Genomic DNA, 16622 nt, shown 5'->3' with positions numbered 1-16622 from the left:
CAGCAGGTGTGAGACAGTTTAATGTGTCGCCAGAGAGCTCCGACCTCCGCACTTCGGCGACAGTGCTGCAGCTTTTTCTCACATAGTTGGATGTTACAGAATATTGGCAGATGGGAGAGAGGGAGAGAGAGAGAGAGAGAGAGAGAGAGAGAGAGAGATGTGGCTTTTATTCTGCAGTCGAACGTGAAAGAACGGCTGTTCAGATGCCGTTCTATACTGGTAATTCAATTGTCTGAAAAGAATGTAATGCCCTTGTGCACAACAATTTATAATTTGAACATAAGGAATGCTCTCAAACTATACCAATTTTGTTTATAGAACTAAAAGAAAATGGACTACGCCTATTTTTATTGAAACAATACTGTTTTTATTGTCATCGCGATTGTGTTTTTTTTAATACACACAAAAAAAGTTTTGCATCACCCCAGTTCTCAGAACTCCTGAAGATAGACGATGACTGGATATTGTATCACAGACACAGTCCCTTTGACTGTTCAGTGGTGTCCTTAAACCCGCCCAAAGATGTATACAACCATGCATAAGGAGCGGCTATGAGATGGAGGGGGTGCAACAGTCGAACAGTTTCAATCATTCCAGCCGGAAGGAGGTGCACAGGTCGTGTTGTCTGTAGTTCAACCGTGCCTAGACGGCCAATACCGCGGTTCGATCGCGTCCGCATTGTTACTTTGCGCCAGGAAGGGCTCTCAAAAAGGCACGTGTCCAGGCGCCTCGGAGTCAACCAAAGCGATTTTGTTCGGACATGGATGAGATACAGAGAGACAGAAACTGTCGATGACAAGCCTCGCTCAGGATGCCCGAGGGCTACTACTGCAGTGGATGACCGTTACCTACGGATTACACCTCAGAGGAACCCTGACAGCAAGGCCAACATGTTGAATAATGCTTTTGGTGTTACGACCCAAAATGTACACAATAGGCTGTACGATGCGCAACTTCACTCCCAACGTCCATGGCGAGGTCCATCTTTGCAACCACAACACCACGCAGCGCAGTACATGTGGACCAAACAACATGCCGAATGGACCACTCAGGATTGGCATCGTGTTCTCTTCACCAATGAGTGCTGCATATGCCTTCAACCGGACAATTGTTGGAGACATGTCTGGAGGCAATCTGGTCAGGCTGAACGCCTTAGCCACAATGTCCACTGAGTGCAGCAAGGTGGAGGTTTCCTGCTGTTTTGGGATGCTGTTATGTGGGGTCGACATACACTGCTGGAGCTCACGGTAGGTGCCATAACGGCAGTACGATACGTGAACGCCACCCTCTGACCGATACTGCAACCATATTGGCAGCATATTGGTGAGGCATTCGTCTTCGTGGACGACAGTTGGCGCCCCCATCGTGCACATCTTGTGAATGACTTCCTTCAGGATAACGACATCACTCGACTAGAGTGACCAGCATGTTCTCCAGACATGAACCCTATCGATCGTGCCTGGGATAGATCTAAAAGAGGTGTTTATGGACGACGTGAACCACGAAACTCTCTGAGGGGTCTACGCCGAATCGTCGTTATGGAGTGGGACAATCTGGACCGACAGTGCCTTGATGAACTCGTGGATAGTATGCCACAACGAATTCAGGCATGCATCAATGCAAGAGGATGAGCTACTGGGTATCACAGGTACCAGTGTGTACAGCAATCTGGACCACCACCACCTCTGATGAGGGTTACGTAAGCAAGGTCACTCCGCCGCTATATAAGCGGGCTGTGCATGCCAGCAGAACCATTCTGCTGTGAGCTCTATCTGCAACAGCATTGAAGCACTATGCCCCATAGATGTGTGTATCGTCAACGGCGCCACCGCGTGCCCATCTACAAACACATTATCAGCCTGGAAAATTAACTTGGAGGAAATGGAACTGCACAAGCTGTTATATTGAATGGACCTCTATTCTTTCGAGGATGCAGGGTTAATTTTACCCTGGACGTTGCTACTGGAAATTCTGGTAGTGTTTGGTTTACACTGGCCATAGTCCACTGTGAAAATGCACCACTTCCTGGCCTGGAATCTTTCGCCGATCGAGATGTCATCGCCTACAAGACCTAGAATTGTGGAATAGATCCCAAGACGCAAAGCAGATCTAGTTATGTATGTAGTAATTGCCATTTACATTGTATACTTGCTCCTGTAGAAAAGCTAGTAATGATGAAAAAATACAGGTATGTATGAAAGGTCTTGGTGTACTTCCCGATGTTTATGTTGATTTCCAATTTTCTGTACAGGTTCCGGAACTGTAGGAACAGAGGTGATGCAAAACTTTTTTTCATGTGTGTTGAATCTAGATGCTCGCGTATGTGAGGTGCATTAACAATGAAGACGACTGTTACACTGAAATGTCTTTCCTCGCAGAACAGTGGGAGCCAGCGGAAGCAACCAGTTATAGCAAGGGGGTGCTGTCGCAGCTGCACTCTCAGACAAAGAACTTGCAGTCAGGATAGCCGGCATTTATCTCGTTTTCTTCTGTGGCCTGCTGATGGCCGCCAGACATGCGCTCTGCTGGGGAAGTTGCTCTGACCACAACTGGCCAAAGGCTCTGCTTGCTGGCCGAAGACTGTGATGGCAGTTGGTGGAGGGAGGTGGACGATGGAGGAAGACGGCAGTGGACGTTAGAAAAAGCATTCTGGAGAGTTGACTGGAATTTGTTGTTGTTCCAGAGGGGTCGTCTCTGCCTGGCACCAGCATCTTGTCAGTTGAATTCCAGACAAAAATAAAGATACTACCTTCCATTTGTGCCTTTTTCCCACTAGCCTGTAGGTGAAGGTATCATTCTATGTAGAGTTTGAGTACATCTGGGACTAGGTTCAAGTGGTAATGTGAAATTTCTTCCAACAGGGTAACACCAGTTGTATGACGTCAATTTTTCAGCTGCATTGCGATTTTAGACGCTCCTTGCATAACGCTATACATATTGTTGTGTAATTAGGACCGGTCTTTACTTAATTTTTTCCCACCCAAAGTATATACAATTACCGAATCTAACCTTCCTGACTTGTATCTGGACAGTTTCCCTGTGTTGGGATACGAGTCCCAGAAACGGCACCGCCAATTTGGATTTCCCTCCAGTTCCCCAGTGGGGGAGAGGGGGGGGGGGTGGAGTGGTAAGTCAGCAAAGCCTTGGGACAAAGAAATTCCCATCACCTTTTGAAGTTCCCGCCAAAATTGGAAATTCTGCCAATAGGACAAATTGGAAGACATTTGCAGGGGCAGATGTGGACTCTGACCATAATTTATTGGTTATTAAGTGTAGATTAAAACTGAAGAACTCCAAAAAGGTGGGAATTTAAGGAGATGGGTCCTGGATAAACTGACTATGCCAGAGGTTGTAGAGAGTTTCAGGGAGAGCATAAGGAAACAACTGACGGGAATGGGGGAAAGAAATACAGTAGAAGAAGAATTGGTAGCTCTGAGGGATGAAGTAGTGAAGGCAGCAGAGGACCAGGTAGGTCAAAAGAGGGCTGGTAGAAATCCTTGGGTAACAGAAGAAATATTGAATTTAATTGATGAAAGGAGAAAATATAAAAATGCAGTAAATGAAGCAGGCAAAAAGGAATACAAACGTCTCAAAAATGACATCGACAGGAAGTGCAAAATAGCTAAGCAGGGATGGCTAGAGGACAAATGTAAGGATATAGAGGCTTATCTCACTAGGGGTAAGATAGATACTGCCTACAGGAAAATTAAAGAGACCTTTAGAGATAAGAGAACCACTTGTATGAACATCAAGAGCTCAGATGGAAACCCAGTTCTAAACAAAGAAGGAAAAGCATAAAGGTGGAAGGAGTATATACAGGGTCTATACAAGAGCGATGCTCTTGAGGACTGGAAGAGGATGTAGATGAGGATGAAATGGGAGATACGATGCTGCGTGACGAGTTTGACAGAGCACTGAAATACCTGGGTCGAAACAAGGCCCCGGGAGTAGACAACATTCCATTAGAACTACTGACGGCCTTGGGAGAGCTAGTCCTGACAAAACTCTACCATCTGGGGAGCAAGATGTATGAGACAGGTGAAATACCCTCAGACTTCAAGAAGAATATAAAAATGCCAATCCCAAAGAAAGCAGGTGTTGACACATGTGAAAATTACCGAACTATCAGTTTAATAAGTCACGGCTGCAAGGTACTAACGCGAATTCTTTACAGACGAATGGAAAACTAGTAGAAGCCGACTTCGGGGAAGATCAGTTTGGATCCCGTAGAAATATTGGAACACGTGAGGCAATACTGACCCTATGACGTATCTTATAAGCTAGATTAAGGAAAGGCAAATCTACGTTTCTAGCATTTGTAGACTTAGAGAAAGCTTTTGACAATGTTGACTGGAATACTCTCAAATTCTGAAGGCGGCAGGGGTTAAAATACAGGGAGCAAAAGGCTATTTACAATTTGTACAGAAACCAGATGGCAGTTATAAGAGTCGAGGGGCATGAAAGGGAAGCAGTGGTTGGGAAGGGAGTGAGACAGTGTTGTAGTCTGGCCCCGATGTTATTCAATCTGTATATTGAGCAAGCAGTAAAGGAAACAAAAGATCAATTCGGAGTAGGTATTAAAATCCACGGAGAAGAAATAAAAACTTTGAGGTTCGCCGATGACATTGTAATTCTGTCAGAGACAGCAAAGGACTTGGAAGAGCAGTTGAACGGAATGGATAGTGTCTTAAAAGTGGGATATAAGATGAACATCTACAAAAGCAAAGCGAGGATAATGGAATGTAGTCAAATTAAGTGAGGTGATACTGAGGGAATTAGATTAGGAAATGAGACACTTAAAGTAGTAAAGGAGTTTTGCTATTTGGGGAGCAAAATAACATGATGGTCGAAGCAGAGAGGATATGAAATGTAGACTGGCAATGGCAAGGAAAGCGTTTCTGAAGAAGAGATATTTGTTAGCATTGAGAGAACTACACAGCAAACATAAACATAGCCAAAGCCTTGCAGACAAACAAAAATTACACGTAGCGAAATGTAGTGTGAGGAGGGCTTTGCGAGAGGCGTTCAATGAATTCGAAAGTAAAGTTCTGTGTACTGACTTAGCAGAAAATCCTAAGAGATTTTGGTCTTATGTCAACGTGGTAGGTGGATCGAAACAAAGTGTCCAGACACTCTGTGACCAAAATGGTTCTGAAACAGAGGATGACAGACTAAAGGCTGAAATACTAAATGTCTTTTTTCATAGCTGTTTCACAGAGGAAGACTGCACTGTAGTTTCTTCTCTAGATTGTCGCACAGATTACAAAATGGTAGATATCGAAATAGATGACAGAGGGATAGAGAAACAATTAAAATCGCTAAAAAAAGGAAAGGTCGCTGGAACTGATGGGATACCAGTTCGATTTTACACAGAGTACGCGAAGGAACTTGCCTCCTCCTTGCAGCGGTGTACCGTAGGTCTCTAGAAGAGCGAAGCGTTCCAAAGGATTGGAAAAGGGCACAGGTCATCCCCGTTTTCAAGAAGGGACGTCGAACAGATATGCAGAACTATAGACCTATATCTTTAACGTCGATCAGTTGTAGAAGTTTGGAACACATATTATGTTCGAGTATAATGACTTTTCTGGAGACTAGAAATCTACTCTGTAGGAATCAGCATGAGTTTCGAAAAAGACGGTCGTGTGAAACCCAGCTCGCGCTATTCGTCCACGAGACTCAGAGGGCCATAGACACGGGTTCACAGGTAGATGCCGTGTTTCTTGACTTCGCAAGGTGTTTGATACAGTTCCCTACGGTCGTTTAATTGACAAAGTAAGAACGTATGGACTGTCAGACCAATTGTGTGATTGGATTGAAGAGTCCCTAGATAACAGAACGCAGCATGTCATTCTCAATGGAGAGGTGTCTTCCGAAGTAAGAGTGATTTCAGGTGTGCCGCAGGGGAGTGTCATAGCACCGTTGCTATTCACAATATACATAAATGACCTTCTGGGTGATATCGGAAGTTCACTGAGGCTTTTTGCAGATGATGTTGTGGTATATCGAGAGGTTGTAATAATGGAAAATTGTACTGAAATGCAGGAGAATCAGCAACGAATTGACGCATGGTGCAGAGAATGGCAATTGAATCTCATTGTAGACAAGTGTAATGTGCTGCGAATACATAGATCCCTTATCATTTAGCTACAAAGTAGCAGGTCAGCAGCTGGAAGCAGTTAATTCCATAAATTATCTGGGAGTACGCATTAGGAGTGATTTAAAATGGAATGATCATATAAAGTTGATTGTCGGTAAAGCAGATGCCAGACTGAGATTAATTGGAAGAATCCTAAGGAAATGCAATCCGAAAACAAAGGAAGTAGGTTACAGTACGCTTGTTCGCCCACTGCTCGAATACTGCTCAGCAGTGTGGCATCCGTACCAGATAGGGTTGATAGAAGAGAGAGAGAAGATCCAACGGAGAACAGCGCGCTTCGTTACAGGATCATTTAGTAATCGTGAAAGCGTTACGGAGATGATAGATAAACTCCAGTGGAAGACTCAGCAGGAGAGTCGCTCAGTAGCTCGGTACGGGCTTTTGTTGAAGTTTCGAGAACATACCTTCACCGAAGAGTCAAGCAGTATATTGCTCCCTCCTACATATATCTCGCGAAGAGACCATGAGGATAAAATCAGAGAGATTAGAGCCCACACAGAAGCATACCGACAATCCTTCTTTCCGCGTACAGTACGAGACTGGAATAGACGGGAGAACCGATAGAGGTACTCTGGGTACCCTCCGCCATACACCGTCAGGTGGCTTGCGGAGGATGGATGTAGCTGTGGATGTAGAGTATAGATTTAAGTGTCAGGAATCGTCCTCAGAATGAGACGGAGGAGATTTGTGTTCAACCTCCCGTCGACATCGAGATCATTAGAGACGAAGCACAAGCTTGGACCAAGGAAGGATGGAGACAGAAATCGGCCGCGCCCTTTCAAAGGAACCACCCCAGCATTTGCCTGAAGCGGTTTAGAGAAATCATGGTAAACCTAATCGGGTATGGCCGGCCGTGGGTTTTAACCGACATGTACCCTCAGAACGGACTCCTAAGGTGAACTTTTAAAAGCCAGCCATATCTGTTCACTTGGTCTGTGTCGTCTGGTATGATGCTTCACCTCAGCACTTCCCATCTGCATAAAATTCCTGTACCACCTGGGTTTCGACGTCCGCAAGGGCGTTGGTTCCTATATAATTTTCGAAGTTCCTTTGAACCTGTGTGTTCTGTCTGGTCTGAATAAACCATTCCACTCTTTGTACCGAGCCTTTCGTCGAACCGTTGACATTAAGCTTCACCCACGATTTCCTGGAACACACGCAAACAAAACTTTGTGAGTTTATGTGTCTCATAAGCCAAACAGGGTGTGAATGTCTTAATTAGTTTGGATGCTGTACCACATTGAAGTTGTACTGTACGTTTTGAGACATCTTGTAGTTCTCACACACATTCATAAAAAAGACACATCTATGCGAAATTCTATTCCAGTATCTCAACAGTTATATACAACTTCGAAATGTCTGATAACTATCATAGATTTCAAACAATGATCGACATTATTATGGAAACACGTGAAGCATTAAATGAAATATTAAAATAATAGTTATTGCGCTGCCCTTGCACTGCTACATCGTGCAAAGACTATTGCTTCTTCTTATTTATGTCTTCCTGCACATACAATATTTTGATAGAAAACATACAACACCTGTTCCATTTTGGTATTGGCTAGCGAATTTTTGAATTTGTCCACAAAATCCTTTGATATAATGTGGAGATAAGCGGAAACAAAACACCTTTTTTAAAGTTAAAATGTGCGGTAAGACATCAACATCCGTACGGTTTGTCATCCCAAAGTCTGGCAAGTAACTAGCTTTTTTTGACAAATGCAACCATACGTAGCCAGACTTATTTGCCAAACCCATCACAAATCAAAATTTCTCTCATACATGTGAAATACAGGCCAGAGTTGTCAAACACGTCACATAAAGCAGAAAACTGCCAATTAATGTGGCAAACACATGAAGTTTGACAAATTGTTAGATCCTATACAGGGACCTTTAAAATTGCTACTTAAGTTACTGTAAGGTTAGATCCCTCCAAGGAAAGCGACCTCGATCGTGCGACTGTGACATTGGCCAAGAAGCCGAGGGATTGGGTTCATTTCCTATATCCAAAATTTCTCTCATACATGTGAAATAAAAGCCAGAGTTGACAAACACGTCAAATAAAGCTTAACAATGCTAATTGATTTAGCAAAAACATGATGTTTTACAGACTGTTATATCCTTTACAGGGAACTGTAAAATTGCTACTTACGTTACTGCAAGTTTAGCGACTGTGACATTGGCCGAGAATTTGAGGGCATGCGTGCGGTTCCTATATCCATTCGAAATTTTTTAATACGTTGCCAAATCCGTCATAATTCAAAAGTTCTCTCATACACGTGACATACAGGCAACAGTTTACAACTACGTCAAATAAAGCAGAACACTGCCAAATAATTTGGCAAACATATGAAGTTTGGCAATTTGTTAGATCCTATGCAGGGAACTTTAAAAGTGCTCTTTACGTTACGGTAATGTTAGCGCCCTCCAAGGAAACTGCCCTCGATCGTGCGACTGTTACATTGGCCGAGGAGCCGAAGGCCTGTGTTCGATTCCTATATCCATTGTAAAATTTTTAATACGTTGCCATTTTTTAATACATTGGTAACCCCGTCTCAATTCAAAATTTATGTCATACATGTGAAATACAGGCCAGTGTTGACGAAAAAGGCCCATAAAGCAGAACACTGCCAATCAATTTAGCAAACACATGAAGTTTGACAAATTGTTAGATCCTATACAGGGAACTTTAAAATTGCTACTTACGTTACTGTAAGGTCAGCGTCCTCCAAGGAAACCGCCCTCGATCGTATGACTGTGACAGTGGCCGAGGAGCTGAGGGATGTGTTCGATTCTTTTATAGATTCTAAATTTTTTTAAACGTTGCCAAACTCGTCACAATTCAAAATTTCTCCCATATATGTTAAATACAGGCCAGAGTTGACAAACACGTCAAATAAAACACGACACTGCCAATTAATTTTGGAAACAAACGAAGTTTGACAAATTGTTAGATCCTATACAGGGTAATTAAAATATTGCTACTTTCGTTACTGTAAGGTTAGCGCCCTCCATGGAAAGCGAACTCGATCGTGTGACTGTGACATTGCCCGAGGAGCCAAGGGCCTATGTTCGATTCCTATATTCATTCTAAATTTTATAATACATTGTCAAACCCATCACAATTGAAAATTTCTCTCATACATGTGAAATACAGGCCATAGTGGACAAACACGTCAAATAAAGCAGAACACTGCCAATTAACTTGGCAAACACATGAAGTTTGACAAATTGTTAGATCCTGTACAGGGAACTTTGAATTTGTTACTTACGATACTGTAAGGTTAGCGCCTCTGAGGAAGTCACGTCGATCGTGAGACTGTGACATTGACCGAGGAGCAGAGGGAGTGTGCACGATTCCTATATCCAATCTAATTTTTTAATACGTTGCCAAACCAGTCGTAATTCAAAGTTTCTTTCATACATGTGAAATACAGGCCAGAGTTGACAAAACACGTCAAATAAAGCAGAACACTGCCAATTAATTTGGCAAACACATGAAGTTTGACAAAGTGTTAGATCCTATACAGGTACTTTAAAATTTGCTACCTTCGTTACTGTAAGTTTAGCGCCCTCCATGGGAAGCGACCTTGATCGTGCGACTCTGACGTTGGCCGAGGGGCCGAGGGCATGTCTTAGATTCCTGTATCTATTCTGAAATTTTAATACATTGCCAACTCGTCCCAATTCAAAATTTCTCTTATACATATGAAATACAGGCCAGAGTTGACAAACACATTAAATAAAGCACAACACTGCCAATTAATTTCGCTAACACATGAAGTTCGTCAAATTTTTAGATCCTATACAGGGAACTTTAAAAATGCTCCTTACGTTACTGTAAGGTCAGCGCCCTCCAAGGAAAGCGTCCTCGATCATGCAACTGTGACATTGGCAGGGGAGCCAAGAGAATGTGTTCGACTCCTATATCCATTCCAAATTTTGTAATATATTGCCAAACCCGTCACAATTCAAAATATCTCTCATACATGTGAATTACACGGCAAAGTTGACAAACACGTCAAATAAAGCAGGACACTGAGAATTAATTTGACAAACACATAAAGTTTGACAAATTGTTAGATCCTATGCAGGAACTTTAAAATTGCTACGTATCTTATTGTAGGGTTAGCGCCCTCCAAGGAAAGCGACATCGATCGTTTGACTGTGACATTGGCCGGGGAGCCAGGGCCTGTGTTCGATTCCTATATCCATTCTAAGTTTTGTAATTCATTGCTGAACCCGTCACAATCAAAATTTCTCTCATACATGTGAAATACAGATCAGAGTTGACAAACACGTCAAATAAAGCAAAACACTGACAATTTAATTTGGCAAACACGTGAAGTTTGACAAATTGTTAAATCTTACACAGGGATCTTTTATATTGTTACTTACGATACTGTAAGGTTAGCGCCCTCCAAGGGAAGCGACCTTGATCGTGCGAGTGTCCCATTGGCCGAGTTGCTGAGGGCCTGTGTTTGATTCCTATATCCATTCTAAATTCTTTAATACATTGCCAAAGCTGTCACAATTCAAAATTTCTCTCATGTATGTGAATTACAACAGAGTTGACAAACAAGTCAAATAAAGCAGGACACTGAGAACTAATTTGGCAAAAACATGAGGTTTGACAAATAGTTAGATCCTATGCAGGAACTTTAAAAGTACAACGTATTTTACTTTAAGGTTAGCGCCTTCCAAGCAAAGCGACCTGGATCGTGCGACTGTGACATTGGCGGGGAGCCAGGGCCTGTGTTCGATTTCGATATCCATTCTAAATTTTGTAATACATTGCTGAACCCGTCACAACAAAAATTTCTCTCATACATGTGAAATACATGCCAGAGTTGACAAACATGTCAAATAAAGTAGAACACTACCAATTAACTTGGCAAACACATGAAAATTGACAAATTGTTAGACCCTATACAGGGAACTTTGAAATTGCTACTTATGATACGGTAAGGTTAGCGCCCTCCAAGCAAAGCGGCCGCGATGGTGTGAGTGTGACATTGGCTGAGGAGCCGGGGGGCCCGCGTTCGATTTCTATATCCATTTCAAATTCAAAAGTACATGATACTACCGCCATCTGTATATGTGCACTATCCCGTGACTTCTGTCACCTCAGTGTAAGTAACATTTCAAAAATGGAATGTTAAGTTCTGGATCCAATATACACTATCTGATCAAAAGTATATGGACATCCATATGTAATTCGGAACTGAGCACCAGATGCCACAAGGGGCAGACCTGACAGTATAAAATGAGTTGGGGAATTTTGTGTCAGTAGAGAAGTAGTAACAGAAGAGTGGGTCGCTCAGGAGAGCTCAGTGGCTTTAAATGTGGACTTGTCACTGCATGTCACCCTACCTCTGTGCTCTGTTGATGTCACCTGAGTAATAAATCTATCAGGGGCATTTCAAACCTTCCCTAAGCTGCCCAGATCTACTGTTGGTGGTATGATTATGAAGTGAGAATGCTAAAGAACAACCATTGCTAAACCGAGCCTGGGCAGACCTCATGTAGTGACAGACAGGGACCATCGATCGTTGGGAAGGCTGGTTGTAAGAAATCGTATGAAATCGGTGGATGGAATCACTCTCGAGTTTCGAAGTGCTGCCAGCGTTCCAGCTAGAACAATTACTGTGTGTAGGGAGTTAAAAAGAATATGCTGCACGAGCTGAGCATCCTCTCAAAAGCTACACGTATCTGTAATCAGTGCTAAGCAACATTCGAGGTGGTCTAAAGAGTGACGCCACATGACAGTGGCTGACTGGAAATGAGTGATTTGGATTGATGAACCATTCTACTCCCTGCGACAATCCGATGGGAAGGTTTGGGTCTGGCGAATGCAAGGAGAATGTTACTGCCATCATGTGTAATGTCAGCAGTGAAGTACGTAGAAGGTGGTGTTACAGTACAGCACGTTTTTCGGGGTTAGGGTCTGGTCCCCATACTGCGCTTAAGAAAAGGATAATTGTTGAAGGATATGAACAGAGTTTACAACATCGTGTACTGCATACAGTAGAATAACAATTCAGAGACGATGACTGTATGAGCATGATAATGCTCAGAGTCTGTGAAGCACTAGTTTGTAGAGACTCCTGAAATGGTCTGCGCTGCCCGAGTCAATATACTGGGTGGTCCATTGATAGTGACTGGGCCAAATATCTCACGAAATAAGAGTCAAACGAAAAAACTACAAAGAACGAATCTTGTCTAGCTTGAAGGGGGAAACCAGATGGCGGTATCGTTGGCCCGCTAGATGGCGCTGCCATAGGTCAAACGAATATCAACTGCGTTTCTTTAAATAGGAAGCCCCGTTTTTTATTACATATTCGTGTAGTACCTAAAGAAATATGAATGTTTTAGTTGGACCACTTTTTTCGCTTTGTGTAGGGAGTTAAAAAGAATATGGTGCACGAGCTGAGGATCCTCTCAAAAGCTGCACGTCTCTGTAATCAGTGCTAAGCAACATTCGAGGTGGTCTAAAGAGTGACGCCACATGCTGCTGTAATAGTCACAAACGTATAAGTACGTGGTATCACGTAACATTTTTGCTCGTGATACATTACCCGTGTTAAAATGGACCGTTTACCAATTGCGGAAGAGGTCGATATCGTGTTGATGTATGGCTATTGTGATCAAAATGTCCAACGGGCGTGTGCTATGTATGTATGCTGCTCGGTATCCTGGACAACACCATCCAAGTGATCGGACCGTTCGCCGGATAGTTACGTTATTTAAGGAAACAGGAAGTGTTCAGCCACATGTGAAACGTCAACCACGACATGTAACAAACGATGATGCCCAATTACGTATTTTAGCTGCTGTCGCAGCTAATCCGCACATCAGTAACAGACAAATTGCGCGAGAGTCGGGAATATCAAAAACGTCGGTGTTGAGAATGCTACAGCAACACCGATTGCACCCGTACCATATTTCTATGCACCAGGAATTGCATGGCGACGAGTTTGAACGTCGTGTACAGTTCTGTCACTGGGCACAAGAGAAATTGCGGGACGATTACAGATTTTTTGCAGGCGTTCTATTTAGCGACGAAGCGTCATTCATCAACAGCCATAACGTAAACCGCCATAATACGCACTATTGGGAAACGGAAAATCCACGATGGCTGCGACAAGTGGAACATCAGCGACGTTGGCGGGTTAATGTATGGTGCGGCATTATGGGAGGAAAGATAATTTGCCCCCATTTTATCGATGGCAATGTAAATGATGCAATGTATGCTGATTTGCTACGTAATGTTCTACCAATGTTACTACAAAATGTTTCACTGCAGGACAAAATGGCGATGTACTTCCAACGTGATGGATGTCCGGCACATAGCTCGGTACGGGCTTTTGTTGAAGTTTCGAGAACATACCTTCACCGAGGAGTCAAGCAGTATATTGCTGCCTCCTACGTATATCTCGCGAAGAGCCCACACAGAGGCATACCGACAGTCTTTCTTTCCACGAGCAATGCGAGACTGGAATAGAAGCATATTTCACGACAGCTGGATTGGTCGTCGAAGCACCATACCATGGCCCGCACGTTCACCGGATCTGACGTCCCCTGACTTCTTTCTGTGGGGAAATTTGAAGGATATTTGCTATCGTGATCCACCGACAACGCCTGATAACATGCGTCAGCGCATTGTCAATGCATGTGCGAACATTACGGAAGGCGAACCACTCGCTGTTGAAAGGGAATGTCGTTACACGAATTGCCAAATGCAATGAGGTTGACGGAAACCATTTTGAACGTGTATTGCATTAATGTTGTATTTACAGGTTTTCACGCTGCAACAGCATGCGTTCCCAGAAATGACAAGTTCACAAAGGTACATGTATCACATTGGAACAACCGAAATAAAATGTTCAAACGTACCTATATTCTGCATTTTAATTTAAAAAACCTACCTGTTACCAACTGTTCGTCTAAAATTGAGCCTTATGTTTGTGATTGTTACAGCGCCATCTATCCCAAAGCGAAAAAAGTGGTCCAACTAAAACATTCATATTTCTTTAGATACTACACCAATATATAATTTAAAAAATGGAGGTTCCTATTTAAAGAAACGCAGTTGATATCCGTTTGACCTATGGCAGCGCCATCTAGCAGGCCAACCATTGCGCCATCCGGTTTCCCCCTTCAAGCTATACGAGTTTCGTTCTTTGTAGCTTTTTCTTTTGATGCTTATTTCGTGAGATACTTGGCCCAGTCACTATGAATGGGCCACCCTGTATAAGGATGGTCCCATAAGTACCCAGCCTGGTCAAGAGATATCAGTCGTTATTGAAAAATATCTATGGATCAGAAAATATACCATCTATGAAGCATATGTTTCAAGTTTCAAGACGCCAAATTGTTTAGTATTTGTTTGGCAGCCATCAATAGTGAACATTGTGAGTGAACCTGTGAAAATGGAGAAAACTGTTAATCGTTATGTGATACAATCCTTTTTCTTCTTTTTTTTTTTTTTTTTTTTTTTTTTTTTTTTTTTTTTTTTTTTTTTTTTTTTTGAAAGCTGTTAGCGCAACCAATATTAAAGCTGAAGTAGATTCTACTTTGAGAGAGTATGCTCCTTCTTTGACGCTAGTAAAATATTGGATAGCTGAGTTTAAACGTGGCTGTACGAGCTGCCAAGACGAGCATCGCAGTGGTCGACCAAATGAGATAACGACTCGAGAAATGGTGAAGAAAATCCATGAAGCGGTACTGCATGATAGTAGACTGAAAGTGTGCGAGCTAGCAGACATGGTAGGCATTTCAAATGTGCGGTACATCGCATGTTATCTGAAAATTAGGACACGAAAAAACTGTGTGCAAGGTTTGTGCCCCGTTTGTTCACATCACATGATGTCGGCAGTTAATGGCTGTTTTGAAAAGTTTCACTATTCTCATTATAAAAAGGGTATCGAATTTATTGAATATCGCTGGGAAAAGTGTATAGAGCTGAAAGGAGATTATGTTGAAAATTAAATACTTTTTTCCAATTTTTTTTGTTTTCTCTGTTGGGAGGGTACATCCTCGTATAGACATTAACACACACAAATCAAATTTTTCAGTCAGCGTCCGACCTGACTCCAATGGAAACCATTTCGGCATGAGACAGAACATCAACTTCGCTCCAGATACCAGCATCCAGTATCACTACCTTCTTTGGTTTTGCCTCTTGGGCCAGAATGTGATCCTATTGCTCCAAAGACATTCAGACACCTCACTGAAGGTGTCCCCAGCGGATTTCTTTACGTCATAAAGCCCAAGGTAAAAACGCCACATACACTATTGGCCATAAAAATTGCTACACCACGAAGATGACGTGCTACAGACGCGAAATTTAACCGACAGGAGGAAGATGCTGTGATATGCAAATGATTAGCTTTTCAGAGCATTCATACAAAGTTGGTGCAGGTGGCGACACCTACAACATGCTGACATGAGGAAAGTTTCCAACCGATTTCTCATATACAAGCAGCAGTTGACCGGCGGTGCCTGGTGAAACGTTGTTGTGATGCCTCGTGTAAGGAGGAGAAATGCGCACCATCACGTTTCCGACCTTGATAAAGGTCGGATTGTAGCTTATCGCAATTGCGGTTTATCGTATCCCGACATTGCTGCTCACGTTGGTCGATATCCAATGACTGTTAGCAGAATATGGAATCGGTGAGTTCAGGAGGGTAATACGGAATGTCGTGCTGGATCCCAACGGCCTCGTATCACTAGCAGTCGAGATGACAGGCATCTTATCCGCACGGCTGTAACGGATCGTGCAGCCACGTCTCGATCCGAGTCAACAGATGGGGACGTTTGCAAGACAACAACCATCTGCACGAACAGTTCGACGTCGTTTGCAGCAGCACGGAGTATCAGCTCGGAGATCCTGGTTCCGGTTACCCTTGACACTGCATCACAGACAGGAGCGCCTGCGATGGTGTACTCGATGACGAACCTGGGTGCAGGAATGGCAAAACGTCATTTTTTCGGATGAATCCAGGTTCTGTTTACAGTATCATGATGGTCCCATTCGTGTTTTGCGACATCGCGGTGAACGCACATTGGAATCGTGTATTCATCATCGCCATCATCATCACCCAACGTGATAGTATGGGGTGCCATTAGTTACACGTCTCGGTCACCTCTTGTTCGCATTAACGGCACTTTGAACTGTGGATGTCACATTTCAGATGTGTTACGTCCCGTGGCTCTACCCTTCATTTGATCCCTGCAAAACCCTACATTTCAGCAAGATAATGCACGACCGCATGATGCAGGTCCTGTATAGGCGTTTATGGATACAGAAAGCGTATGACTGCTGCCCTGGCCAGCACATTCTCCAGATCTCTCACCAACTGAAAACGTCTGGTCAATGGTGGCCGAGCAACTGGCTCATCACAATACGCCAGTCACTACTCTTGATGAACTGTGATATCGTGTTGAAGCTGCATGGGCA

Source organism: Schistocerca gregaria, chromosome 11 (genome assembly GCF_023897955.1).
Source record: "Schistocerca gregaria isolate iqSchGreg1 chromosome 11, iqSchGreg1.2, whole genome shotgun sequence".
Taxonomy (NCBI): Eukaryota; Metazoa; Arthropoda; class Insecta; order Orthoptera; family Acrididae; genus Schistocerca; species Schistocerca gregaria.
Note: the sequence above shows the minus strand (reverse complement) of the source record.